At 45.5% G+C, this 16,281-nt stretch overlaps 1 pseudogene; it reads right to left on the reverse strand.

The window, feature by feature from the left end:
* The window catches only part of LOC146863718 (vomeronasal type-2 receptor 26-like), a 64,811-nt pseudogene that overhangs the window by 21,398 nt on the left and 27,132 nt on the right, over positions 1 to 16,281 (reverse strand).

A 16,281-nucleotide genomic window follows, 5' to 3' on the forward strand; every position in this document is an offset into this window, starting at 1 on the left:
CCTGACCACTGTGATCAATGGATGTCTCCTCGAAACGAGTGAAGAAATCGGAGACACTCTCATCTTTCTTCTGTTTACACGCAGTTAGTTTATCCCAGTTAACTCTCAAGGCAGGCATCATCGTTTTCATTAATGTAATAATCCTACCAGGGAGTTCTGAAATCAAAGCATCAGGCTTAGCACCACCCACTTGGGCTCTATCTGCGACAATTATAGCATCCCAGTCTCCACCTAATTCTTGAGCATGATTCTCCTTACGAATCCTAGCCCATAACGCTTGTGGGACTACATTCCCCATCAACATATCAATATCTGCTAAATTCATAATGCAGGCATCAACAGTCTGTGACAATTGTTTATAATAACCTGCAGGGTTCTTACGAGGATCCGGTAGAGACTGTTTAAGAGCCAAAACTTCAGATCTTTTCCAGGGGACATGTACCCATATTCGCTGGAATAGCTTGATTAGCACCTGCTGCTGGAACCTCTTCTCTCCACACCGGAGGAACCTCTCTCCTTGGGTAATTTTTCAGTGTCAACCTAACTGAGGGATCGTAGTCAAGAAAAGTCTGTGAGGTAAATAAAGTTCTAAAGGTAACAAGTGTCTTTACAGCGTCCTCAACCTTAGAACCCACAATGAGACCCTTATCAAAATTAGCCTGAATATCTAACAGACCCTGAGGAACCGAACCCAAGTCCATATCCTCCCAACTTTTAACAAGAGTATCACACATAACATTGAAAACATATCTCTGCATAGGCGTCTTCCACTGTGAGAAGGTAGGCATAATGTCAGGTACACTATACTGAGGACCCTTCTCAATCCATTTGCGAGCGAGAGAGTCCAACCTTTCTCGTTCTTCGGAAGCTGGGAACTGACTACGAGACTGTCTTCGAGAAAATGCCGGAGACACATTTAACGCCTCAAAGAAAGGAGATAAAAGACCAGAGACCGTATCTGTGAGTCGTTTACGCATAGACGGAGAATTTGACATAAGGATAGGACAAGGTAGTAGGTGAACTAACTAAAGAAGAATCAGTAATTACCGGGGGAGCAGAGGGCAAAGAAGATGAAGGAAAAGGAGTCGAAGGCAAAGCTAGAAGAGGCGGCAATACTTGAGGGGCAAATGTGGAAGAGCCGGAGCAAGCAGAGGCGCAACTGCTGGCTGAACAGGCTGTAACAACGGGGGTGCATTAGCACCTTGTACATAGGGCGGAGGCAATCTCAATAGGTGAGTCATCAAGGGATCTTCCTCTAAGTCCTTTCTTTTATCAGAAGGGGAAGCTGGCAACATCGGATAGCATTTATCTATCGCCATACGATGCTGTCTCTCTGAAATTTCCATCGCATTGTAAGCATCATAATCTTTAAATTGCTGGGCAGCCTGTATAATTGTCATACCCTGTGCTTTCCTATCTCGTTTTTCTTGCTTAATTTTTCTCTGTTTGGCTTCCTTACGCCAAAGGCGGAAAGAGTCAAACATTGCCGGCCGGGCTTTTCTTTTGAATAAAATAGTTTCCAAATTATCTAGTATGTAGGCTCAAAACTACCATTTTCTGGCCATTTTAAAACACCATCATTCTTCGTGTATCGGATCCATGTCTCGTTAAAGGCAATGGGGCCGCCACCATGTTTAGAATAGAGCTCATAAGTGGGAGTTCCAACCGAAGGAATCGGACAAGAGTCCTCCAGCCGGGAATCCCTATTACAACCAAAGCAACAACGTTTCTTAAACTTAGTCAGACCAGGCATCGTTATTTCACTGGACTGTTCACAAACATCAAGGGGGTTAACTCAATTAACACAGCACAAATGTACTTACCCCTCGGCTTCGGTTATTGCAATACCTGAATCAAAGACCCAAAGAACCTAAGAACCAAAGAACCAAAGGACCCAATAACCAAAGAACCAAATGTGGAAGCGACCCACCAATACTTAACTAAGATGTCTTCTTACAACAACAGAGGCACGTCTATCGTCTCGCTTTACCATACATCACCAAAAAAAAAGAGGGACAAGGCAGGGCAGCAGTCAGGGCAGCAGTCGTCAGTAGCCGTCAGGAAGGAGAAACCACGCTGCAAAAGACCTTCGGACCACTTTCGACATACAGGGGTCGCTTGACGTGGTTCGCGATTCCTCCAGAATTTTCTTGCGGGGTTCCTCACGACCTTCAGGCAGAACCACTACCTCTGAAGCCGCCCCACGTTGGGCGCCATTTGAAGAACCAGAAACCTTATGGGCCAGGCGGCGCAGGGTACGCCTTAATCTCCTGGGTTCACCTGCTTCAGCTAACAGAGACATGGGGACACTCTGTCGGCGTAAAAGATCAGATTTTATTAGCTGCAGCTAGTACAGTTGTCCTAGAAGTACACACGGTATGTTCTCAGGAGACTGCCACTTCACTCCGTGGCGCACAATCTTTTATAGTACATAGGTGACATATACATTAACCAAGAACACACCTAAGACATACATGAAAAACCAATAAGAATAGTCTGGAAGTAAGTCAGAGCCAATAGAAAGGATTGGAAAACATAGGTATCGAGCAACCCGAAGAAGCCTCTCCTCCAATTGTGGTTGCCATCCCTCCAACAGGTTAATGTATTAACGTGTCCGCAACTGACTTGCAGGTAGCGAGATACGTTTGTGTGTTTTGGAGGACAGTTGTGAAACGAGAGAATACGAGCAGAGGACAGCGAAGGCCAGAAGATAAGATAAAGTCAGAAGAGAATAGTGTGAACCAACAGATAGTCAAGACAGGGATTAGAAAAACCAGACAGGAATTAGTGTACTCGGCCAGTCTCCAACATCAGCTTTGTAAACAGAGGCACAAGGCTATTTTGACACGATATTGCAGGAAAAGCAGAAAAAGACTTCGTTCGTCGTGCTGCCTGAGTGAGGACAATACAAAATGGCGGCGAAGCACAAAATGGGGGCTCAATTCGATCGTGATCGAAAATCGAATTTCCTCAGACCCTCCTTTTGCCAGAACTCAGGCAAGATACACAGACTCACGTTAATCTGAGTCGATGTCGATAGCCATGAGGTCATCGAGCTGTTGCTGTAACATCATTCTAATATGCTCTGTTCTTTGTGTCTTGGGTTTTGGGATGCACAGAGTCTGTGTGCATGGATGGAGATGATACTAATGGATGGCTGTACACATGTGCTCTCTGCCAAACTTGACTCGGTGCTGGTGGCAGTAGAAAAGATTGGGGCCACCTTAGACCAGACAAGGTCCTCACTGGAGTAAAAAATTAATAAGGTCACCTCAGACTTCGCCCTACTACACTCCAATCATCATAAATTGGCAAAAAGGGCTCACACGGAGAATAAAACCATAACGGAGCTGAAACCCATAACCCAAAGCCACACTACAGCTTTACAAGACCTACTAGACCGCATGCATGCAATGGAGGACAGAGTTGAGGATGCAGAAGGATGCTCTTGCCGCAACAATGTCCGGGTGGATGGTGGATCTCAACGTCAGTGGTCGCCCAGTCATGGTGTTCCAGGACTACATGGCACAGGTGCAGTGATGCTGGAGCACTTCACCACAGTGAAACAGTGGATTTGCGAACTGGAACTCGGCTACTCCCTGGTGTTCCCAGCTAGATTGTGAGTGGTGGCAAAACTTCTTTGACACACCTGCCAAGGTCTGGGACTGGTTCGAGGAGACAGGGCTGTGGACGGGGCCCAGGCCTCCTACAGTGGATTTTCCTAAGGTGCCAGGCAGAAGAAATCGTTGTCATGGCAGGCTTGGAGGCCCCAACAACACGGCCTTGGCCTCCAGAGCTCCTGATCCTGAACAGAGGAGAGTGGAAAGGCAGGATGCCATACAAGTAGCTGGGGCACTCGGGAGAGTAGTGCACCGAGGAGATCAGGATGCAAGATCCTCTGAGTCGATGATCACTAGTGGCTCGATGTCCCCCACGCTTGATGATCTGGATGACCCACAACTGCCTGATGTCACCCCACAGACAGCTGATAACATTATCTGATCACTTGCATGCCCCACAAATGGAGAGAGAAACTGTGCACTCAAGTACTGACCCCACTGACATGCCTTGCCAGGATATTTACTTGCTTATATTAACACAGTTAGATATTAATGCCTCAAAATTATGCGCATACACACCTCATAAAGCTCCATATATAGTAACACACATGTCTCACACACATCCATCAACACGTATCAGCCGGGATGGCTGACATTGGCACTCTGACAACAGAGGGAAAACTGTACCTTAAACAGCCACATCACACACATATCCTTACCAGAAACCATACTGTAATAGATATTGCCATAGATGGGCACCCCAGTTTGGGCAAACATCACTACTGAGTTCGCCACCAACAGTTATGCATGTTATTGTTCAAGCATATGTTTTGATTTTAGCAGCGTTGTCCCAGAGCACATACATGCACCACATGAAATGTTATGCCCTGCTTGTTGTGAGTTCCCTTCAAATTAATGTGGTACTCAGATATCACACAAGTTAACTTGGTCACATGGAACTGCATCGCTCTGCTGCAGGAAACACACATGACCTGCATTGAACTAGAGCGCTTGCATAGGAGGTAGAGAGGCCAAGAATATGCTACCACTTACTCAGCTCATGAGTGCCGCGCACTAATATGGATAAAAGCTGGGGTTCCATTCCAATACGAAGGGGAAACGGTTGATGCTGAGAGCAGGTATGCATTCGTGAGGGGTCGATTGAATGGCCAAATGTTGCTGATAGGCTCCATCTATGCCCTCAATGTAGAACAGGCCTCCTTTCTTGTTCATCTAACAGGGCGCTTGCCCAATATAGTGGAATATCATGGCTACTGGGGGGACTTTAATTTGGTGCTGAATGTGGACTTCGATAGGTCATTGTCACCCCTCGCTAAAACCTCTGCTATTTCCAATATGCAAGCCTGACAGACTGGCTCATGCACTCTGCCCTGCTAGACATATGGTGCACCCACAATCCAGGCCTGCAGTTTTAGTCACACTACTCTGCAGTGCATGATCTCCATGTGAGACTTGACCAGTTGGTGGGATCATAGGCACTGCTTCCCCTTGTGAACAGATAAAATATCTAGGCTGGACACACTCTGATCATAACCCCCTGCTGTTACAACTTGCTTGGGAGGTAGATCGCCCTCTGGTCACCAAGTGGCAGTTCCAACCTGCTGCTTGGGAAGACCCAGCCTTTCACTCGTCGCTTGGAACGGCAATCTTGGCATACTTCAAGGCAAATGAGGGCACAGCAAGTAATACATGAGTGGAGTGGGAAGCATTCATTTAACAATGAGGGTACATTGCATAAGAGCCACATGGAAAAATCGTAGGCAACTGTCTAATTTGCTGAAGAGAATAGAGTCACAACTATTGAGACAAGAACAGGTAGAAGAAGGGGAGGGTAGGGACTTAAGCCGTCTAGACACACTGCGCACAGAGCATGCCGAAAACCTGGAGAATCATCGTTTCTACAACTACGCAGGGCACATGGTCCGAACACATGCTATCATGGATAAGGCAGGTCATATGCTCGCATGGTCGATAAAAAAAGAACACACCCACACACTGATAGGGGCGCTAAGGGCCGATGTGGGGCACATACTGTTGGAAAATGGGTTATTGGTAGGGGCAAATGTAGATCTGCAACTGACAATAAGGTCACTAACACATGGTAGGACTCAGCATAGGTCTTAGAAAATTATTCCTATGCTCATCCCTTGCTAGCTTGGCTGTCAGCAGGGAGGCTTAACTTCTAAGACAGGTATGTAACGCATTTAAAAACACCAATTTAGAAAATATTTAAGACACAACACATAATAAAAATCTAATACCAATTTATAACAATAGGAATTCTTTAAAATGACACCAAAATGACAAAAATCCAATGTAGGGAATCCGAGATATGAATTTTTAAAGTTTTAACAACATATAGCACTTAAAAGATTATAGCACCATATGTTATACCTGCTCAGGATAGAACGGAACAAAGTCAAAGTTTCAAGACGGGCGCAATGGAGCCCTAAGCGGCTACAGCTCATGGCAGGTCCTGTTCTCAGTTTCTACCTACACACTTAGAAACTTTTCTGGAGCCTTTCCTCCCGAGGGCCCTCAAAGCTCCCAGCCAGTCCAGATCCTGTGAGGGTTCGCCGGCTTGCCTTTCGACGAGCTCCCGGTCAACTTCCCTGGAGCAGACTTAGAAAATTTTAATTTAACGCTTCAGCGGGGCAACCCAGGAATCCAGTCCGGCACGCAATGGAAAGCAGGCGGCTTGACTCTCACGATTGCTCCTGGTCACCTTTTCCACGAGCGCACTTAGAAACGTTTCTGGAGCTTTTTCTCGGGGGGTCCCTCGATGCTCCTCATTTAGCTGGATACAGTGGGGGTTCGCCGGCTTCAGATTTCTCCTAGTCCCAGTCAATCTCTGGAAGTTGGGGAAATGGAGCTGTTAGCGGGATGAACCTGGTTGGCTTTGCCGACTCGCAGTTGAAGACAGGCAGCCTGGCTGGCCAGGTTGTGTCAGTCCCTCCATGGAGCTTTTTCAAAGTTGCTTCAAAGTTCTCCAAACTTTTGAACTTCTTCCTGAAGTTCCTCAAGGGGTCCCAAAGTGTCTCAAACTCACTCCAAGGGTCTGGAAGCTCCAATATGGTCCTTGAAAGTTGAAAACTTCAGTTCCCACAATCCACTGGTACAAAACCCTTTAGTTGGTAATGTTCCAGATGAGCTCTTTTAACCAGTAGCTTTTCTATTTCAGCAAGATAATCCACAGGGCTGTAGTTTCAGATGGTGTAGTCTTCAGTGGTCAGGCCTTAGAAATCTTTGCACAGCAAAACTTCTCAACAGGGTACTTCTTGCTTCAGTAAGTTTCAAGCAGCAGATCCGGAGGGCTTTGACCCTCTCAGATACTTGTTCCTAGTTCTCTGGGTCAAGCAGGAGGTCACTTCTGACCAATGGGAGCAGGGTAAGTCCTCTAATATATCACCACATCCTGTAGAGTGTGGCATTATTTTGTACCAGAGTGCATCAAATCTTCCAAATCCATAATGGCTGATTTTCCAGCAAGGAGGTAAGAGCTGGCTAAACACACCTCTAGGATGGCTAATTTACTTAGACTCTCCTCCCTGCATCCACTCATACATTCCTTAGTCCTACCATCTGCCTAAGGTGAGAAGTTCCGAGCTGTAAATGACACTGGTCACTACTCTCCTCTTTGAAGAACATAGTTTGAGACTCCTCCCCCTGGCCTGGCATTCCTATGGAAAACCACACTGCCCTGCCAGCAGAGCTGGTTAACCCCAGGGGCTCTTTATCACCTCTTCAAGGTAGCCTGGCTAATCCACTTAACTCTGATCAATCAGGGCAGACCACTAGAAGGCTGAATGTGGACTTACAAACAAGAAAGTCTTATAACTTCTTGTATGTACACTTTAGGAGAAATTCAACAATATGACATTGTTGGATTTAGTAATACCATTCGGGGAAGTCTTTGAATGGCATTTCTAGCCCTCTCCTATCAAAAGTTAATATTCAAAAACTTCCTACCATGTTAACTAAGTAACAGTGGATTTACAATGGAAAAGCACCAGGACTTACAAAAACATATTTTATAAGTACTTATATCTACAGGAACCCCACCCCATGTGCAACTAGGGGAGACTTTAAGGGTTCTGAATCTTGCAGATTGTCCCTCCACTGTGCTCCTAGCATCAAAGTCGGATTTGAACAACACTTTACCACAATGTGGGGAGTGAAATGTACCCAGGCATATAAAACCTCATTTTATAAGGGTGTACCTTATAAATACTGGCCCACCCACCCCTGGGATACCTAGGGGAGACCCCGGGGGTCCCTAATATGCCAAAACATTGTAGGTTATTCATTTTTAAGTGACCCAAACACCAAAGTAGAGTTTGGGCACAATTTACTTTTTAAAAGCAGTCCTGGCACAGAGGGCTAGTTTTAAACTGACCTCAGGCTTCAGCAGTGCACACATGCAAGTGAAGAAAAAGGCTGCTGGCCTCTAAACCGCCATGCCCCAGGGTACTGGGGACTTTTAGGTAGTTTCAAACCTCCTGCCCTATTATATACTAGGGGCCTATAGGGGAGGTCATGCCAATCACAAACTCCACCATACCATTGTGTACCCTAGTATATGTAGGTGTTTTAACTGTATTCTAATGTGTCTCTTTCAGCATATCACTGGCCCTGAGCCTGGTTAGACAGAGCCCAGGGTCAGTTAGAGTCAGTTACCACCAGTACCATTCAGCACAATGTTGGGGGTTGCCTAGGACACAGGATGATTTTGCAACACATACTTTACACACAATGTGAAATACATGCAACCATGACGCTTCATTACACTCAACGATATAAGTCCCAGGAGTGTTGCAATGAATAAAGTCTAGAGAGGTTTCTGGGCGTCCTGCAGCTGCCTACGGCAACATGGATGAATAGGGAAGTGCTCAATTAACTGATCTCACTAGAGGAGATCAGAGATGCCATTGCATCCTTAGCCACAAGGAAATCACCGGGGCCAGATGGACTGCTGGCAGAATACTATAAGGCATATCAGTTATCCATCACGCAATATCTCCATACCCTATATGCAGCTGCAGCTGAGGGGAGCCCGCTCCCTCCCTTCCTGGGAGAGGCGCTCTTGGTATCCATATTAAAACCCAAAAAAGACCCCATGGATGTGGGCTCCTACAGACCCCTTGCTCTGATCAATACCGATTATAAGATACTTGGAAAGGTTTTGGCAGACAGATTAGAACAGGTGGTCCCCTCATTGATTCACATGGATCAAAATGGTTTTGTGCTGTCCATAGCACTTCCCTTAATCTGCATCGTTTTATCAGGGTAGCGACTGACTCTGTGGGCGTCTGGCCGAGGGCCGGCTGTTAGATATTAGATCTCAAGAAGGCCTTCAATTCCTTAGAATGGGATTATTTCTTTGCTTTGCTTGAGAAGTATGATCTAGATCTGACTTTCCTGCAGCTAACCCATCTGCTTTTCACTGAACCAACTGTCAGGGTTAACATGGGCCCCTACACATCAGATGCAATTCCGGTGCGGAGGAGGACAAGACAGGGGTGCCCTCTTTCTCCCCTCCTTTTTGCACTAGCAATAGAGCCACTAGCCGAGATGATACCCATTCACCTAGGGGATGGTATACCTTCGGGGGATGGCACACATCAGGTATCGCTTTATGCAGATGATCTCCTAATTTATCTTGGAAACATAGTGGAGGTTCCTGAACAGTTAGACCAAATCCTGCACAAGTTTGAAATGCTCTTGGGATTAAGGGTTTTTTGTCAACAAGTCCTGTATATGCTCATTTGGTGGGGGGAACCATGACCCGGGCCTTGTCATTGGTGGCAGCGGGGTACAGTGTAGAGAGGACACATTTAGTTACCTAGGCGTATGAATATATCGACATCCAAAGGATCTCTTTGACGGGAGTCTGAGTAGAGCGACAGCTGCCATTAGATCCCAAATGCAGATTTGGAGCACACTTCTACTTACCGTAACTGGTAGAGTGGAGCTCACTATAATCATCACGCTCCTACGGCTTTTATACTACTTCACAAACCCCCATTGTATATATTCCTGCTTCCTTGTTTGCCACACAGGAGAGCCTAGTCAGAGATTTTATATGAGGCAGTGCCAGGCATAGAATGGCGATAAAGAAGCTGTATTTGCCCACGGACCACGGAGGTTCAGCGGTCCCATGGTTCGAACACTACTCCTTCTCTGCCCAGCTGCAATGGGTAGCGAGATGGCTAGCCAATAGATATTGTGAGGACACAGCAACCACGCAGCCGCCTCATTCATTGTCACAAATAATTAGACTCTTCCACCCAGACACAAGGATGAGGCCTCCGGATCCTCTGCTACTCAGAGTGGCAATCAAATGCTTTCGCAGGAGCCTTTACATAACCTAAGGCATCACTCATTATGCGCCTCCGATGCCCTTAGAGGGGTCTCCCAGAGGCCAGGCAGTAACCTGGGAATGAAAAGAGGCGGGTGTTCAAACGCTTCGGGACTTGTACCGTGACTGGTGTGCTCTTATCACACATGACACTGGTAGAGGAAGAGGGAGTTCCACCAGGGCAATTCCTGCTGCAGCGCTCGCTGGTAACCACCATCACGGCCAAGTGGGGTGACATATCCACAGAGCCACAGTCTCACCTCACCATGCAATACTTACATGTAATGGGACAGACCAGACAGCGGCTTCATTCAAGACACATGCAGCGGTAGGCTTGGTAAAGCTCCCACACAGCTGGAAACAAGATCTAGGCTGAAAGCTTACAGACTCAGAGTGGCCTCAGTTACTAGAAAGACCAACACGTATCCCCAGAAATATGCAGTTCAGGCCAATTCAGTACTACATAACTCAAAGGGTGTACCTCACACCTGCCATAATGAATCGATACTTTCACCGTGAGGATGTCGCATGCACGCGATGCGCCGCCTTAAATGCTGATCTGATACAAATTTTCTGGAGCTGCACCCTTCCCAACACATATTGGAGGCAGGTGGGTAACATACTGTATACTTGTACAGAGCATGAGATACCATATTCCATAGAACCTCCAGCACCAAAGTGACCTCTCACTTTCTGGACTTAGGTTTAGTGACAGTGTTAGATCTGGCACCATTGGCGTGAGTCTCCCTTCCATTTTTCACTGTGTCTCCTCTGTTTTTGCTGGTAATAGATGCTCCAGGCACTGTGCCACTGCCATTCAGTGCCACAGCACAAATGCTCCCTGTGTAAAGTTGACATGTGAATTAGTATATCCATGATTTGCTTATTTGGTTTACCTGTTAGTCCCCAGTAGTGTGGCCTGTGTGTGCCCAGGGCTGGTAAACCAAATGCTGCTGGTGGGCCTGCAGCGCTGGTTTGCACCATCCACAGAGCAGCTTGTAAAGTGTGTCTCAGACCTGCCACTGCAGTGTCTGTGTGCAGTCCAGAACTGCCATCTTGGCTGTGAAGTGCACCCACTTCCCAGCCCCTGAACCTTCCATTGGCATCATGTAAGCCACCCCTATGGTAGGGTGCATTGTATGTGTAAGGTAGGACATGCTCTGATGTGTGTAGCATGTCCTGTTAGTGAATTACCCCCAATTTCGTGTTTCACTACTGTAAGGCTGCCTGTTCTCCATAGGCCAGAATGGGAGGTTTGGCTATTACATTCTATAGTCCTAACTGACCCACAGAACATGGTAGAAAAACAAATTTAGTATGCCTGAGCTCAGAATATTAAAATACATCTTTCAGTGAAGTTTATTTGTAAATTCTGTATTTGAAAATACCACTTTTAGAAATTAGGTATTTTCTTGCCGAAGCCTTCCAGTGTGCTCTGCTGTTATGTGTATTGACTGTCTTGTTTTGGAGGGACAGGGCAGGCTGAGTCAGACCTGGGTTGAATAGAGAGACCAGCATTGGAGTATGGGGAGGGGTAGTTCCTGGACTGCCTAATAACACTAAAAAGTACAGGCAGTGGGTAATTATCAATGGCCATAGAGTGGAGGCTCTGAGGGACACAGGAGCCAGTGTAACTGCTGTCAGCTCCCGGTTGGTGTCCAAAGAGCAGGTTGTTCCCAATGCATTCTACCCAGTAGTGTCTGCAGACAACACAGAGAGCCAATGTGAGGTGGCTCAGGTTCCCTTTGAGTGGGGGGAGGTCTCAGGAACTCTTCAGGTGGCTGTGAGGCCCGCCATGCCTATAGACTGTCTGTTGGGCAATGATTTAGAGAACTCACCAGGGGCTACGGTGGAAAGGAGAGCTCACTTACAAATGTTGGGTCTGCCTGAGTGGGCATGTGCTACCAGTCGGTCCATGGCAGCCAAGAAGGGTGTTGAGAAAGACCTGGAGCCTGAGAGTATGGCCCAGGTCCCTGCCTTAGAGAGAAGGGGCAGGGGCGCGGTAAGCCGGCCACCTTGTTTCCATTGGCCCAGGAGGGAGCAGACCCTGAGGGATGCCCTGGAGCCTACCGGGGAGCAGAGTGCCAACCTGGGGGACCGGCCTGAGCTGACCCATTGGAAGCAGGAAGGAGGGCCCACCAGGGAGGAGTTTTGTGAGCAGCAAAGAGTTTGCCCTTCTCAGGAATTTTGAAAGCCCCCTTGCATTTCGGGCCTAGCCTTTCGTCAGAGGGTAATCCCTACAAAGAAAATGATATGCGCTTTTTAATACAAGAACTATATGAATGCGTAGCAAAAAGAAACATTCAGTGGTAATGTGTGGCTTAGAAATGCGAGAAAAGAAACATTCAGCGGTGATGTGTGACTCAAGGATGCGAGGAAATGAATGGAGAAACCATTACCAGTAGTGCTGTGCATGATGTGATCATAGTAAACGATGTAAAAAATGTGAATCGCGGTGCCATACGAAAATCGTGCAGTTACTAGTGCCAATACGAAACAGTACAAAGATGTGATTAAAAAAATTGTGCGGTCGCAAGTGCCTACCCAAAACGGTGTGCCTAATATCGGGTGTGACTGAAAAATGTGATTAAGACCCTTTAACAATACCAATATTCAGCGATACAACTGAAAATAGAACATAGGATAAACAAACACAGATGCCCCTGGAGTTTTACATCTAGGGCATTGTTCATTTGTGGCTGGAAATATAAGGGTATCCTAGCAGGAGCTAGAGTTGTTTGGTGCAGAGAGTTAAATCCCATGTGTTTAAAGTGTTGTTAGCTAGTTACTCTCTTGGCAAGCATCAATACTGCTATCCATTCTCTCTCCAATAATTTCTTGTCTGTGTTCATCTCCCACTTCAATTTAAGGATAATAGGCTGGATCCAGTCCTCTACACAATGTAACAACTGCATGTCTGATCTCTCCATAGGGTTATAGCAATTCGACCATCTTAAAAGGGGCAGGACAGGCATTATACTATTTGTTAGCAGGAATGGACTGCAAGGAGTTCTATATGCAGCAAAAACAGACAGGGCAAAAATGTGGAGGTAAAATATGGTCATTTCCTACAGCAAGGTTGAGTGGCTGCTGTGAATGGGAAAAGAAGGAACTTGACCCAGTTTACTATTAGCCCTGAATCTTTTCTAAATTGTGTCCAGAACAATCTCCTGCTTGTGTATCAGGATATTATTGTGAGATCGCCCCTCAGAAATTCCTAAGATTGATAGGTGTAGTTCTGATCATTGCCTTCCACATTGTAGACGGAAGGTGGCCTTTTTCTACTGCGCTTTCAAAGAGTGTTTTGATTTGAGAGGGCAATGTTTCTACATATTCTTTATAATAATTAGGAGTGAGGCATCTGTGCTGGGGGCTCATCCACTAGTCATATTCATGATGTCATTTTTGATTTCTTCAGTGAGCCAATGAGGTGATAAAATGCTCTCTGTGTTCATCCTCCAACCATGCCATGGTCCGTACATTAAGATAGTCAGTAATATTTGTCAGTAAATGTTTACTTTGGGAGGTGTATAGTTCTGAATAATACTGTCTAAAGCGCTTAGCTAATAGGGAGTAGTCACACAGAGGCTTCTCCTGGGAGGATTATACACAAGTTACTATATCTTCAGTCTAACTATGGCACACCAAGCACATTAGAGCTCCCCCAACCTCTCTCTCTCCAAAATGTAAGTTTAACTGATACAAAATCCTAACTTTACAACTTTCGGTATTCACAAAGGGCATTTACGAGTATTAAAGTTAGGATTTCTAACTTTACTACTCTTAAAAGTTAGGAATCCTAACTTTACTACTCCTAAATGGCCTTTGTGAATACCAGAAGTAATAATAGTAGGATTTTGTCTCCGATTACATTTGTGAATCGGGCCCTCTATGTGTGCTGCATTCTCAAGCACACAAAGATACAGGAAAATGCCTCTCAGGATTGTTTTTGTGCAGGATGATGCCCCTTCCTGCAAAAAAAACAATTCTGTATGTAATACAGGCCCCCTTGCAAAATGGCACCATCGCAGGGACTAAGGCAGGAATATGCTGCATTCTTTTAAATAGAACATGTTCCTGTACCTTTCACAGTCATGCAGTGCAGCAACATGCCTTGGTGCACTGCACTGCACTGCATGCCTTTCCCATAAATATGCCCCCCAGTGTCTATGTAGGATACTTTGCTAAGAAGTAATACAATTTTTATTTATATTATAGGCAGGAGACCATTTGTTGTCTATATTATATACAAAAGCAATTATTCATTAGTCTGTAGCACAGAGGACTCACATAAGCACTTCACGAGCTGGGCAGATCACATGAATATTTGCTCGGAAGTCACGTCTTCTGAAAGATTCTCTCCTGTATTTAATGCACTTCTTCTTGTTAAAGCCTACAAACACTATCAGTTATGAAATAATCACTCACCAGAGGAGTTTGAAAACTCTCTCTCTGCACATGGCACACAGTCAAAGCAGCAGATGGGCTCTTCTTCTATGGGAGCCTACCGGTACCCAGGGGGGCAGCTCTCACTACAGACAGAGGAGGGAATCTGTGAAGAAAAGAGATGATGAGGAAAGATGAGAAAAGGTGAGGAAAGATCAGTTTTAAGGGCTGACAAGAGAACAGTAAATGGTTCCCACTCTTCAGACGAGACACTTATCTTCATGGCACCTTCAGACCGTGGTTATTGAAAGCTGAGACCAATGAGGAATACCCACAGTTTAGATGGATAGGCTCCTAATGGAGGTTATCCTTTGGTGTCATGGCTGTACTAGACTCAGATTGTCCCTGTGGAGAAGTTTACACTCAAGCATGCAGATGCCTGGTGGTGGTGGGGACCAGATATAAATGAAAAGTGTGGGTCAGCAGAGGACCATATCTATAAAGGAAGTAATTCTAGCATCAGTTCATTGTGCTGTGACAATTACTCTATTTCACTTAAATCAGGTGGCCTGTGCCATTACTACACAAGCTGTTCATTCATGTTAAGATAGAGGTCATTCAAGGCTCACTTTGAGGTGCTCTTGACCCTCCCTAGGAATGAAGTACCCATGTCTTCCCATTACTTAGCACAGATTGAATGCAAGTCTTATCTCCATTAGAGGTGCTTAGGATACAGCAATCAATCATCAGAATGCAAATCAGGCAAAATACAAACAACCCCAGACAGTGGATGGGATACATTGCAAGGTGAGTAAAAAAAGACAAACACTATATAAGGTTGAAATAATAAGGTCAAGGATGAAAAGGGGTATAAATAGAGTGTCTTTATCACACATATAAAGCAGCTTTTGTAAAATTGGTTTTCAGTGTGAGCCAGTGTACATAAATGTTAATATTGAAACAGTGTAAAAATATTCTTGGTGCACCAATGTGTCTGCCAAAGTGCTCGAATAAGAGAGTCATGGTTTTGGCCAAAGGGCCTAGTTGAACCCAAAATGACTCTTCATCCACTCCTTGGCAAAAACGTTTTGCCAAATAGTTAGGAGTAACAAAGAATAAGATATTGGAAGAAATGTTTAAATTCATCTTAGCCTCTTGAGATTACTGTGGCCCGCATTCCAGTCCTTCTTTTCACACCCTCGTACTGCTCTAGACAGAGACCAGCCATATGCAAATCTGACAGGAATGACTCCACTAGGAACCATCCAACCCAAACTATCAGGTCTCCTCCAACAGGAGCACAAGGGACTCAGATCAGTTTGGGTCTACTTAGGCCCCTTTAGCTAGGCTTGGCTGCAGGCAATTGTCTAGGTGAGCATGAGGTCAATTTCTGGCCTGAACATCTCATACAACACAGAGACACTGGCTGGTCTCTGTCTAGAGAGTAGGCGGAAATTAATGCACTGGAATGCACTCCTGGGGGCCACTGATGGCTAAGATTAATTGATGAATGTCTTCCATCACCTGGGTTGTTGCAGCAGCTCCAACTTGGGAAGTCCATAACAAAAGACATCATGACATTCAGTCTAGAAACTAATTACGGATATAATCATTAAAGCTGAGGAGTGTGATGAAGGACCATCTGTCAAAACATTACTGGCTTTTCCAGGGTTAGAATTACTGTTGATTTAGACATACTTGCTGTGTGAACCACATTTTTTGTAATAAATTGTAGTATAACAGCTGAAAATAGGCAGTACAAAATCTTCCACAGTCGCAAGAAGGCGTTGAAGCCACCATCAGGGAGCTTGTTCTAAGGAATCATTGTATAACATACACATCATTTAAATATCTGTAGCTTTAGGCTTAAATATGTTCTAGCCAACATTCAGTTAGATGTCAAATTCTGTGATGTCTTGAGAAAGCAGACTGTTTGCAACGTGGCAACCATGTTAT

Source organism: Triturus cristatus, chromosome 2_1, assembly GCF_964204655.1.
Source record: "Triturus cristatus chromosome 2_1, aTriCri1.1, whole genome shotgun sequence".
Classification (NCBI taxonomy): Eukaryota; Metazoa; Chordata; class Amphibia; order Caudata; family Salamandridae; genus Triturus; species Triturus cristatus.